This window comes from Myotis yumanensis, unplaced genomic scaffold (genome assembly GCF_028538775.1).
Source record: "Myotis yumanensis isolate MYYU_CA2020_CCGP unplaced genomic scaffold, mMyoYum1.0.hap1 SCAF_2, whole genome shotgun sequence".
Classification (NCBI taxonomy): domain Eukaryota; kingdom Metazoa; phylum Chordata; class Mammalia; order Chiroptera; family Vespertilionidae; genus Myotis; species Myotis yumanensis.
The window spans coordinates 64169231-64183015 of NW_027223753.1; the positions used below are offsets into that span (position 1 = coordinate 64169231).

Consider the following 13785-nt stretch of genomic DNA (forward strand, 5'->3'; position numbering starts at 1 on the left):
AACTGTGAAAATGATGTAGACAAGAAATAAATTGTGGTTTACCACTGTGCTATGTAGGCTCTTGATAAATATTTGTTGAACGAATAAACAGATACCTAAGGAAATGACTCATGTCCTATGCTCCTGAACAAACGCTCTTCTAGTCTCAGAAAGTAACTCACTTTAGAGGCCAAAGTGGTTAAGTTCTATTGCTGTAGTTCTAGCTGCATCCAGAGGTTGAAATTATAGTTGCACTAACCTGAGACTTCTTTGTGGCTAGTACAAAGTTTTAAAATGAGGCTGATTAACTGTCACAGAGGTCAATGGTGTGAGCTTTTAAAAGTCAGGCTGCTGCAGTTTCATATCTGGCTCTGTCACCATAGGTAGATTATTTAACTTCTAAAGGCCTCAGTTTCCTGTTACATAAAAGGGGTGTAATACTAATTGTTCAAAGGGTAACTAAGATTAAGTGAGATGATGCATTTGAATCTTAGAAAGGACCAGACATACTGAAGAGCTCAACAATGGAGCTACTCAGAACCTTTTGCACGTCTGGGTGAGAAAAGAGGTTGTATTCTATACTGCATTTTTTCCTCTTATTATTAAGAGAAAGGTCTCCCCTGGTTCTTTTGTTCACTTTTTTCCCCTTTTAAAGATAGGCTTTCTTTCTTTTCTTTTTTGGAGGGATTATTAAATTTCCACTGATATTAGTTGGTTCATTTTAGTGCTTGTTCTGAAATACATAAGTAATATTTTGCTATAAAATGTTGCCTTTGAAAAGTGAGCATGACTACAACCATTTTGTGTATTTAGAGGTTTGCAGAGCAGACTGGAAAAATAGCAATGTTTTCTACAATGTGCATGCTTTAATAGATTTCTTTAATAATTACAAACATGAGTGCTTTTATATAAAAATCACATTGAAAGAGAATAGTTGACTTGATGTTCAGTTTACTCATAAAATAGAGGATGGAGTTGGGATTTCCTACTGATTATTTAAAACGTTGTGTAAGTAGCTGTATTGTCTCAGAAGTAACTCATCACATCTATTTTTAACTATTCTGTTGAAATATAATTCATGTACCATATTATGACTTTAAAGTGTACAATTCAATGGTTTTTAGTATATTCCCAGTTCTGAAACCATCACCAAAATAAATTTTAGAACATTTTTATCACCCCCAAAAGAGGTTCAGTACCCATAAATAGTCACTTCCCTTTTCCTCCGAATACCTCAGCCCTACGCAACTACTAAACCACTGTCTGTCTCTATAGATTTGCCTATTTGGGACATTTTATGTAATATGTGGTCTTTTATTACTGGCTTCTTTCAATAGGAATAATGTTTTCAAGTTAATCAGTATGTAGAATGTAGGAATATATCATTCCTTTTTATTGTCAAACCAGAGGCCTGATGCACAAAATTCGTGCATGGGTGGGGTTCCTAGGCCTGACTGGCAATCAGGGCTGGCTGGGGCCTTCCTGCTGGCTAATGGCTGGGGCCTGCAGGACAGGGGGTGGGACTGCGGGAGGTTGGTTGTGGGAGCACACTGACCACCAGGGGTCAGCTCCTGCATTGAGCATCTGACCCCTGGTGGTCAGTGTGTGTCATAGAAACCGGTCGTTCTGGTCATTCCAGCATTCCAGTCACTTAAGCTTTTATATATATAGATTATAGCCCACTGTATGGATAGACTACATTTATTAATAAACATTGATTAATTCATCAGTTGATAGTCATTTGGGTTGTATAAGTTTTTATTTGAACCCTCTTTTCAATTCTCTTGGGTATATTTCAAGGAGTAGAATTGCTGGGGCACACTATAATTCCATGTTTAACATTTTGAGAAATTGCCAAATGGATTTACAAAGTGGTTGCACCATTTTACATCTCACCAGTGATATAAGAGGCTTCCAATTTCTTTACATCCTCATCAACACTTGTTATTTTCTTTTTTTTTGTACATTTGTTTGTTTTTGATAGCCATCCTAGTGGATGTAAAGTGGTATTTCACTGTGTTTTTATTTGCATAGTGAATAGTGTTGAGCATTTTTCATGTGCTTACTAGCCAACTGTATATCTTCTTTGGAGAAATAGCTATTTAAATACTTTGCTCATTTTCAATTGGGTTATTTGTCTTTTTATTACTGAGTTGTAAGAGTTTTTTTTTTAATATTCTGGATACAAGTCCCTTTACATATATGATTTGCAAGTATTTTATCCCATCCCACGGAGTCTTTTCACTGTTTTGATGGTGTTCTTCATAGTATAAGACTATTGATTTTAACAAAGTACAATATATCTATTTTTTATTTTGTCACTTGTATTTTTGGTGTTATCTAAGGAAACTTTGCATAACCCAAGGTCATGAAGATTTATTCCTATGTTTTCTTCCAAGACATTTATAGTTTTAGCTCTTACATTTAACACTGTGACCCATTTTGAATTAATTTTTGTGTGCAGTGTAAGTAAGGTCCAACATTATGTTTTTGCATGCAAGTATCCAGTTGTTTTGCGGCACCATTTGTTCAAACGACCATTCTTTCCTCATTAAACTGTCTTGGTACATAACATGCTTTTGTAATTCAAATTTATTTTGTTCTATTTAGTCCCTGGAACTTGTTTTATCCCTTGAGATAGCCAACAACACTAGCTATTATTAAACAAAGTTTAGAAGTTATAGACTGATTTCCTTCAAAGACTATGCTCCTCTTCTGCTTGGAACCTTTCAATGGCACTTTGAATAAAACCCAAACTTATTACCATGGTTTAAAAAATCCTTCATGATCTGCTTCTCATCTATTTTTTTCAAACTCATCTCAAACAACTTTTCAGTATTTACTAGGCTGCTGCTGTAATAACTTCCTTTTAGTTTTACAAAAATATCTAGATCGTTCTCACTTCCATATCTAGCCCTTTTTATTCCATCAACCTTGAAGGATCTCCCAAAGTTCTTTGCATGACTGGCTCCCTTTTCATTTTTCAGGTCTCAACTTAATATTCCCTTACCCAAGAAGGCTTCTCTTACTGCTCTAGTGGAAATACGCTTCTCTACCTTTAACTAGTCAGCTTCCCTTCCTTTAAGCAGTTATTCCTTTTCAATACCCTGTTATTTCTATCATCGCATTTATCACAGCCTGCAATGATCTTTTCTATTGTTAGACTTCTCCATGATATTAGAAAGTCTGAGATCAGGATCTTGCTGATCTTGTTCCCCTTGGTATTCACAATGCTTATTGAAGCAAAGTTCTTGGTTCATAGAAGGCATTCATAAACATTGTTTTCAATTAATGAATAATCAAATATATTTAATAGAGTCCAAGTCTATAAGGCTAACAATAATTGGAAACATCTAAGCTAATGTTTTTTAAAAGCTATAGAACACTTTCTTTCAAAGAAAGCCTAAACGGAAGCTAATATGTTAAATATATATTCCAGGATCTTTTAGGACTCAAGTAGGAATAGGAGGAACAGGAGCCCATTTAGCAACCTCCCTGACACAATTATCTTGGGAGGTTCTGCATATCTCCAACCCCTTTCTTATATGTAATGAATAAACTGAGAAACTAAAGAATGATTTGCCCAATAATGTACAGCTCTTTAGTGGAAGAGCAGGGATTTGAATGATCCTTGCATGGTGGCCATTGTAGGGTTCCTTCTATTTCTGAGTTACTTAATGGCATAACTGTTCAAAAAAAAACAAGCCTAAGACCAAAGTCATAGAATCTTTTAGAACTTAAAGATTTATATTAGAGCAGCCTCCTGATCACCACACCCTCTGTCTGAGGAACAGCAGCTGTGTGTGAAGCCTCCCCCCACCATCCAGAGGAGCCACCACAACTGTGAACAGCACCCACCAGAGGAGCTGCTATCAACTGAGGAGCAGCTGCTGCCACAACCCCCCGAGGAGCAACTGCAGCCTGAGGAGCCACTGCCACCCAAGGAGCAGCCACTGAATGATTCAACATCTAGATATGTCGGTGAGATCAAACATGGGTAGACAAAGAAAACCCCAAAGGAAAGAAAAGGAAAATTCGCCAGAAAAGCTGCTAAGTGATACAGAGGCATGCAACATGAAATAAAAAGAATTCAGATTAAGGGTCTTAGAGTACATAAACCGGATGGAGGAAAAAGTCAACAATTTATGCAAGAAGCAAGAAGAAACAGATGAAAAATCAATAAATTATGTAAGAACCAAGAAGAAATGAAGAGTGATATAGCTGCAATAAAAAAAACACCACTGAAAGTTTCAACAGTAGACTAGGAGAAGTGGAGGACTGAATTAGCGAATTAGAAGACAGGGAAACAAAACATACCCAAACTGAACAGCAATTGGAGAAAAAAAATTAAAATAGAGGAGGAGAGCCTAAGGGAGCTATGAGACAACATGAAATGAAACAACATATGAATAATAGGGGTGCCAGAACAACAGAAAGAGGAACAAGGTTTAGAAAACCTATTTGAAGAAATAATATCAGAAAACTTCCCAGAGGTGGGGAAGAAAAAAATCACACAAGCACAGAGAGTCCCAAACAAGGTGAACCCGAAAAGACCCACACCAAGACACATCATAATTACCATGGCAAATATTCAGGACAAAGAGAGAATCTTACAGGCTGCAAGAGAGAGGTGGAAAGTTACATTCAAGGGATCTCCCATTGGATTATCAAATAATTTCTCAACAGAAACACATCAGGCCAGAAAAGAATGGACAGAAATTTACAAAGTGATGCAAAGCAAAGGACTGAATCCAAGAATACTCTATCCAGCAAGGCTATCATTCAAAATTGAAGGGGAAATAAGAAGCTTCACAGACAAAAAAAGGGTAAGGGAGTTTATCACCACCAAGCCAGCAATGCAAGAAATGCTAAAGGGACTGGTGTAAAAAGAAGAAATAAAAAGCTCAGAAAGAAAACAGCCATACAAAAAAAGAAATGGCTACAAACAAGTACCTTTCAATAATAACTTTAAACATAAATGGACTAAATGCTCCAACCAAAAGACATCGAGTGGCTGAATGGATAAAAAAACATGACCCATACATCTGCTGTCTACAAGAGACCCACCTCATTAGAAGGGACTCACACAGACTGAAAGTGAAGGGATGGAAAAATATCTTTCAGGCAAATGGAAAGGAAAAGAAAGCTGGGGTAGCAATACTTATATCGGACAAAATAGACCTCAAAGTTAAGGCCATAACAAGAGATAAGGAAGGTCACTTCATAATACTCAAGGGATCAATACAACAAGAGGATATAACCCTGATAAACATATATGCACCCAATGCAGGAGCACCCAAATACATAAAAAACTCCTGGAGGATATCAAGGGAGAGATCGACAACAATACAATCATAGTAGGGGACTTTAATACACCACTGACATCACTGGATAAATCCTCTAGACAAAAAAATTGGCAAAGAAAGAGCAATCCTAATTGACTTACAAGATCAGCTGGAATTAATTGACATCTTCAGAACACTTCACCCCAAAGCCACAAAATATACGTTCTTTTCAAGTGCTCATGGGACATCTTCAAAAATAGACCATATATTGGGTCACAAGCAAAGTATCCCCAAATTCAAGAAGATTGAAATAATACCAAGCATCTTCTCAGACCACTATAGCATAATATTAGAAATAAACTACAATAAAAACAACCCAAAATACTCAAACACTTGGAAGCTGAATAGCATGTTATTAAATATTGATTGGGTTACCAATGAGATCAAAGAAGAAATTAAAAACATCCTGGAAACTAATGAAAATGAAAACACAACAATCCAAAACCTATGGGACACAATGAAAGAAGTCCTGAGAGGGAAGTTTATAGCTCTGCCGGCCTAAAACAAAAAACAAGAAAAAAATGATAGTAAATCATCGAACTTTACAACTCAAAGAATTAGAAAGAGAGCAACAAGAAAAGCCCAGAGTGAGCAGAAGGAAGGAGATAATAAAGATTAGAGCAGAAATAAATGACATAGAGACCAAAAAAACAATACATAAAATCAATGAAACCAAGAGCTGGTTCTTGAAAGGATAAACAAGATTGATGAACCTCTAGCCAGGCTCACCAAGAAGCAAAGAGAGAGAACCCAAATAAACAAAATCAGAAATGATAGAGGCGAAATAACAACAGACCCCACAGAAATACAAATGATTGTTAAACAATACTATGGACAAATCTACTCCAACAAATTAGACAACCTGGAGGAAATGGACATATTCCTAGAAAAATACAACATTCCAAAACTCAATCAGGAAGAATTTAAAATCTCAACAGGCCAATAACTATGGAAGAAATTGAAGCAGTCATCAAAAACCTTCCAGCAAACAAAAGCCCAGGACCAGACGGCTTCACAAGGGAGTTTTACCAAACATTCAAGGAAGAACTGAAACCTATCCTCCTCAGAATACTACAAAAAAATCCAAGAAGAAGGAAACTTCCAAGCTCATTCTATGAAGCCAGCATCACCCTAATACTAAAACCAGGTAAAGACAAAACAATGAAAGAGAATTACAGGCCAATATCCCTCTTGAACATAGATGCCAAAATCCTCAACAAAATCTTAGCAAATCGGATCCAGCAGTACATCAGAAAGATCATACACCATGACCAAGTAGGATTTATCCCAGGGATGCAAGGATGGTACAACATCCATAAATCAATAAACATGATACATCACATACACAAATTGAAAGAAAAAACCACAGAGTCATATCAATTGATGCAGAAAAAGCATTTGACAAAATCCAACACCAATTTTTGATAAAAACTCTCAGCAAGGTGGGAATAGAAGGACCATACCTCAACATAATAGAAGCCATATATGACAAACCCACAGTCAACATCATACTCAATGGACAAAAACTAACACCATTTTCTTAAGAACAGGAACAAGACAGGGATGCCCACTCTCACCACTCCTGTTCGATATAGTACTAGAATTATTAGCCATTGCAATTAGATAAGAAGAAGAAATAAAAGGCATCCAAATTGGAAAAGAAGAATAAAACTGTCCTTATTTGCAGATGACATGATATTATACATAAAAAACGCTGAAGACTCCATCAAAAAACTATTAGACTTAATAAATGAATTTGGCAATGTAGCAGGACACAAAATTAATGTCAAGAAATCAATGCATTTCTATACACCAATAGTGAACTATAGAAAGAGACTAAAAAAACAATCCCATTTACCATTGCACCAAAAAAATTAAGTTACCTAGCAATAAACTTAACTAAGGAGGTAAAAGACCTCTACTCAGAAAACTACAGGACGTTGAAAAAAGAGATAGAGGAAGACATAAACAGATGGAAGAACATATCATGTTCATGGATTGGTAGAATCAATATCATTAAAATGTCCATACTACCCAAAGCAATCTATAAATTCAATGCACTTCCCATTAAAATACCAACGGCATATTTCACAGGCCTAGAACGAACTCTCCAAAAATTCATCTGGAATAAAAAAAGACCCTGAATAGCTGCTGCAATCCTGAGAAAGAACAAAGTAGGTAGGATCTCAATACCAGATATCAAGCTGTATTACAAAGCCACTGTTCTCAAAACTGCCTGGTACTGGCACAAGAACAGACATATAGATTAATGGAATAGAATAGAGAGCCCAGAAATCGACCCAAACCACTATGCTCAATTAATATTCAACAAAAGGAGAAAAGAACATACAATGGAGTCAACACAGTCTCTTCAATAAATGGTGTTGGGAAAATTGGACAGATACATGCAAAATAATGAAACCTGACCACCAACTTACACCATACACCAAAATAAAGTCAAAATGGATAAAGGACTTATATGTAAGACGGGAAACCATAAAAATACTAGAAGAATCCAAAACCAACAAAATCGCAGACATATGCTGAAGCAATTTCTTTGCCGATACAGCTCCTAGGGCATTGGAAACTAAAGAGAAAATAAACAAATGGGACTGCATCAAAATAAGAAGCTTCTGCACAGCAAAAGAAACCATCAAGAAAACAATAAGAAAGCCCACTGCATGGGAAAACATATTTGCCAATGTTATATCTGATAAGGGTCTAATCTCCAAAATTTATAGGGAAGTCATACAACTTAACAAAAGGAAGATAAACAATCCAATCAAAAAATGGGCAAATTACCTAAATAGACACCTTTCAAAGAGGACATTCAGAAAGCCAAGAGACATATGAAAATTTGCTCAAAATCACTAATTATCTGAGAGATGCAAAGCAAAACAACAATGAGGTACCATCTCACACCTGTCAGAATGGCTATCATCAACAAATCTACAAATGACAAGTGCTGGAGAGGATGTGGAGAAAAAGGGACACTCGTGCACTGCTGGTGGGAATGCAGACCGGTATAGCCACTATGGAAGACAGTATGGAGTTTCCTCAAAAAGTTAAAAATGAAACTCCCATTTGACCCAGTAATCCCACTTCTAGGACTATATCCTAAGAAACCAGAAACACCAATCAGAAAGGATATATGAACCCATATGTTCATAGCAGCACAATTCACCATAGCTAAGACCTGGAAACAGCCTAAGTGCCCATCAGTAGATGAATGGATTAGAAAACTGTGGTACATCTACACCAGGGCTCCTCAAACTTTTTAAACATGGGGCCAGTTCACTGTCCCTCAGACAGTTGGAGGGCCGGACTATAGTTTAAAAAAAAAAACTATGAACAAATTCCTATGCACACTGCACATGTCTTATTTTGAAGTAAAAAAACAAAACAGGAACAAATACAATATTTGTATTTGCTTGTGGCCTGCGGGTCGTAGTTTGAGGACCCCTGATCTACACTATGGAATACTATGCTACTGTAGAAAAGAAGGAACTTTTACCATTTGCCATGGCATGGATGGAACTGGAGAGGATTATGCTAAGTGAAATAAGCCAATAAATGAAGGAAAAACACCACATGATCTCACTCACTCATGGATAATAAAGACCATTATACACTTATGAACAAAAATAGATACAGAGGCAGAGTTGCCTCTAACAGACTGTCAAACTACAGTGGGAAAGCGGGGCAGGGTTGAGGGGAGGTAGGGAGGGCGGGGTGAGAGATCAACCAAAGGACTTGCATGCATGCATATAAGCATAACCAATGGACATAAGACTTTGAGGGGTAGGAGAGGCCGGGGGATTGTTAAGGGCGGGAAAAAAAGGAGACATATGTAGTACTCTTTGTAATACTTTAAGCAATAAAACTATTAAGAAAAAAAGAAAAAAAAGTCAACATGGGCCTAAGAATAACAAACCATTCCAGATAAATTTCATTTTCATTTTTATTGAGGAGATCTGTATATTAGCATTTTCTAAAACCTGTACACTACTTCTATAAGATAGTAATATCTATTGTAAAAAAATTTAAAGGTTCCATAATAAATAAATCTGGAAAGTTTTTTACTTAAAAAAAAAAAAAAAGAAAAATAATCTCCTACCCTCCCTATCCCAATAAGAATCATGCGCTTGAGCAGGAAGAGGGATAGTCTTTGAAACAGGAGTCTACCATTTTCCCAGGTCGTGACCTGTAAACCTCTTTCCTTTTGCACTAGCACATGTCTCACAAGTTTGGCTTTCATTGCAGCAGGCAGTCTAGCCTGCATTTTGGTTACATACACTTAAACCCTCTAGAGATAATTCCTCCACATCCATGGAGACCTATTCCAAATGGAGAATCTGAGATGTAAGGATTTAAATTCCTAAGTCATTGCGTCAGGATGAGTCACTCAACCCTAGTACTCTAAGCTGAGCAAGCAAAACTTTTGTGTTAAGCTACTGATATTTGGGGAATATTTGCAACAAAATCATGTTCTGGTCTACCACACCACAGTGTATTGGTGTTACAAATTTCCTGCTGATTTCAATATACATAACTTAAGGTTGCTGGAAGCTGGTCCATCCTTGCTGCTTGACACAGTTGCTGCTGGGAAGAAACATCTGCACAGCATATGTTTCAAGGGACCTGGCATATATGGCATACTGTTCTTAATATGTTTGCTTCCCCTTCTTAGCGCTATGTGTTTTAACCAAGGTAACATCTCTGAGAAAGGTTGTTTCCCCAGGTAGGGATTTTCCCCTGGAGTTAGGGATTAACAGGATTTAGGAAGGGAATAAATCACTAAAACCCCTTAACTAAGTGCCAGGTGGGTAGTTAATCACTTCATCTAAGAACAATCACGTTTAAGCTACATAATCTTTACTTAGGATAATCTCCTTCAGTTACTTCCTTGTAGCTTAACAGAACAATAGAGTAGTGACCTTGGAATGGAGATAACAAACGCCCTAACTTTGGAATAGAATGGATAGGATTAAAATCAACTGGTATAAATACAGATGTAACAGGAGAATAAACACAGAACCTGGCTAGAGATCCTGGCTGGAGAACCTGGCTAACAGAACCCGGCTATGCTGATGATCTGAACGCTGCTGTCTCCGTGTCATTCCTTCTTTGCTGACTCGGTCCTCACCTTTGGGAACCCCTGAACTGCTGGGGCTGGACCATCAGTGACTGGCCATGTCGCTGTCCCACTTGTACCAGGACGGGGAAGGCCACATGGATGATGACGAGAGGGAGAACTTTGAGATCACTGACTGGGATCTGCAGAATGAGTTCAACCCCAACCGGCAGCGGCGTTGGCAGACCAAGGAAGAGGCCACCTACGGAGTGTGGGCAGAGCCAGACTCGGATGAAGAGAGGCCCAGGTTAGGAGACAAATGGGCCCGAGACTACTCCGCGCCAGTCACCTTCATCAGTGCAGGCCTCAAGAAAGGGGCGGTGGAGGAGGCGGAGCTGGAAGATTCTGACGATGAAGAGAAACCTGTTAAACAGGAAGAATTTCCTAAGGATTTCTGGCTGAAGAAATCAAAAACAGGTGGCAATTTTAAACCCAGCCAGAAAGGCTTTGCAGAAGGAACCAAGTCGTTCATGGATTTTGGCAGCTGGGAGAGACACACGAAAGGGATAGGGCAGAAGCTCCTGCAGAAGATGGGCTACGTCCCTGGGAGGGGCCTCGGCAAGAACGCCCGTATCGTTTCGCCAATCGAAGGCAAACAGAGAAAGGGAAGAGGTGCCGTGGGAGCGTATGGCTCTGAGCGGACCACTCAGTCCCTGCAAGACTTCCCTGTGGTGGACTCGGAAGAGGAAGTGGAAGAGCAGTTTCAGAAGGAGCTGAGCCAGTGGAGGAAGGACCCCAGCGGGAGCAAGAAGAAGCCCAAGTACTCCTACAAGACGGTGGAGGAGCTGAAGGCCAAGGGCAGGACCAGCAAGGAGCTCACGGCTCCCCAGAAGGAGCTTTCGCAGGTCAAGGTCATAGACACGACGGGCCGGGAGCAGAAGGTCTACTACAGCTACAGCCAGATCAGCCACAAGCACAACATCCCCGACAATGGGCTGCCACTGTCCCGCAAGGAGGCCAAGGTCCCGGGCTTTGCGCTGCCGGAGCTGGAGCACAACCTGCAGCTGCTCATCGACCTCAGGGAGCAGGAGATCATCCGGAACGACCGGCAGCTGCAGTTCGAGCGGGACATGGTGGTGAACCTCTCGCATGAGATGGAGAAGATGTCGGAGGTGCTGGACCATGAGGAACGGGCCATCTCCAACCTCAGCAAAGTCCTGGAGCTGGTGGAGGACTGCGAGCAGCGCATGCAGCCCGGCTGCAGCCACCCGCTCACCCTGGACAAGTGCGCCCGCATCTTTGAGACCCTGCAGGACAAGTACTACGAGGAGTACCGCATGTCCGACCGCGTGGACCTGGCTGTGGCCATCGTCTACCCGCTCATGAAGGAGTACTTCAAGGAGTGGGACCCCCTCAAAGACTGCACCTACGGCACGAAGATCATCTCCAAGTGGAAGAGCCTCCTGGAGAACGACCAGTTCCTGTCGCACGGCGGCCAGGACCTCTTGGCAGATGCCTTTCACAGGCTGATATGGGAAATCTGGATGCCTTTTGTTCGAAAAAGCGTCACTCAGTGGCAACCCCGGATCTGTGAGCCCATGGTGGACTTCCTGGATAACTGGGTGCACATTATCCCCGTGTGGGTGCTGGACAACATCCTGGACCAGCTTATCTTCCCCAAGCTGCAGAAGGAGGTGGAGAACTGGAACCCACTCATGGACACTGTGCCCATCCACTCCTGGATCCACCCGTGGCTCCCCCTCATGCAGGCACGCCTGGAGCCGCTGTACTCCCCCACCCGCAGCAAGCTGTCCAACGCCCTGCAGAAGTGGCATCCCAGCGACTCCTCTGCCAAGCTCATCCTCCAGCCCTGGAAAGACGTCTTCATTCCTGGCTCCTGGGAGGCCTTCATGGTCAAGAACATTGTGCCCAAGCTGGGCATGTGCCTCAGGGAGCTGGTCATCAACCCCCACCAGCAGCACATGGATGCCTTCTACTGGGTCATGGACTGGGAAGGGATGATCTCCGTCTCCAGCCTGGTGGGGCTCCTGGAAAAGCACTTCTTCCCCAAGTGGCTTCAGGTGCTGTGCTCCTGGCTCTGTAACAGTCCCAATTACGAGGAGATCACCAAGTGGTACCTGGGCTGGAAGTCCATGTTCTCAGACCAAGTGCTGGCACACCCGTCCATCAAGGACAAGTTCAACGAAGTGCTGGACATCATGAACAGGGCTGTGTCCTCGAACATCGGTGCCTACATGCAGCCCGGAGCACGAGAAAACATCGCCTACCTCACCCACATGGAGCGGAGGAAGGACTTCCAGTACGAGGCCATGCAGGAGCAACGGGAGGCCAAGAAGATGGCCCAGAGGGGCATTGGCGTGGCCACCAGCTCCGTGCCCATGAACTTTAAGGACCTCATTGAGACCAAGGCCGAGGAGCACAATATCCTCTTCATGCCTGTCATCAGGAAGCGACATGAAGGGAAGCAGCTCTATACCTTCGGCCGCATCGTCATCTATATTGACCGGGGAGTGGTATTCACCCAGGGTGAGAAGACCTGGGTGCCCACCTCCCTGCAGAGCCTGATCGACATGGCCAAGTAGGCGGAGGCCCGGGGCAGCTGCACACATTTCTAACTAAATCTTTTTTTTTTTTAATTAAATCTTTATTGTTCAGATTAAAAAATAAATAAATAAAAAAAGATTTATATTATCCTTTACTCCTTAATGACACTGACCTCATATTTCCAAACTGATTATTTTTGGGGTTTCCAAGGAAGCAGTCTCAGAAACAAGAGTCATGCATACCTTACTATTCTTCTTAAGGTAGCCACTTGTACCTAATATCTTTACCACTTTAAACAGATAGGAAAAGTCACACTTCAATAAGTCCAAACAAGTTTTGTCGTAAAGGAATAAAACAAGGACATTTCATTTTTATACATTCAATTTTGGAGTCCATAGCTTCACATCTGTTTAGATCTTTGATACCACAGAGATAGATTTTATTTTTATTTTTTAGGAATGGACGATAGACCATAAGTTAGGCAGATGTTTCTTCTCAGATGATTCCAAACTCTTTTCTCATATTGAGTTAGGCAACTACACATTTTAGCACAGAATTCAAGCATAAAATACACAATCTTTTTCTTCTGTTCAAAGAAGTCTACATCTTGGAGTTGGGGATTTGTTATTGATGCTGTCCTCGCCTTATTTTCTAGCCCAGATCTCATTTCCCAATCTGAGAGAAAGTAAGAAGAGTATCTTTACTTTAAAAAGTTTAATTTCCTTTTCTCACTTTCTCACTTAATTTTGAAGAATTTAAGGTAGCATCTTTGTGACACTGCATACGGAAAAGTTTTTAAAAGTACAAAAATAAATCCAACAT

At 40.5% G+C, this 13785-nt stretch overlaps 1 protein-coding gene and 1 pseudogene across 1 annotated transcript in view; one reads left to right on the forward strand and one right to left on the reverse strand.

Moving 5' to 3' along the window:
- Positions 1-13785, reverse strand: part of COL24A1 (collagen type XXIV alpha 1 chain) — a 335909-nt gene that overhangs the window by 92755 nt on the left and 229369 nt on the right. The window lies entirely within an intron of this gene.
- LOC139001871 (tuftelin-interacting protein 11 pseudogene) lies at positions 10518-13001 on the forward strand (annotated as a pseudogene).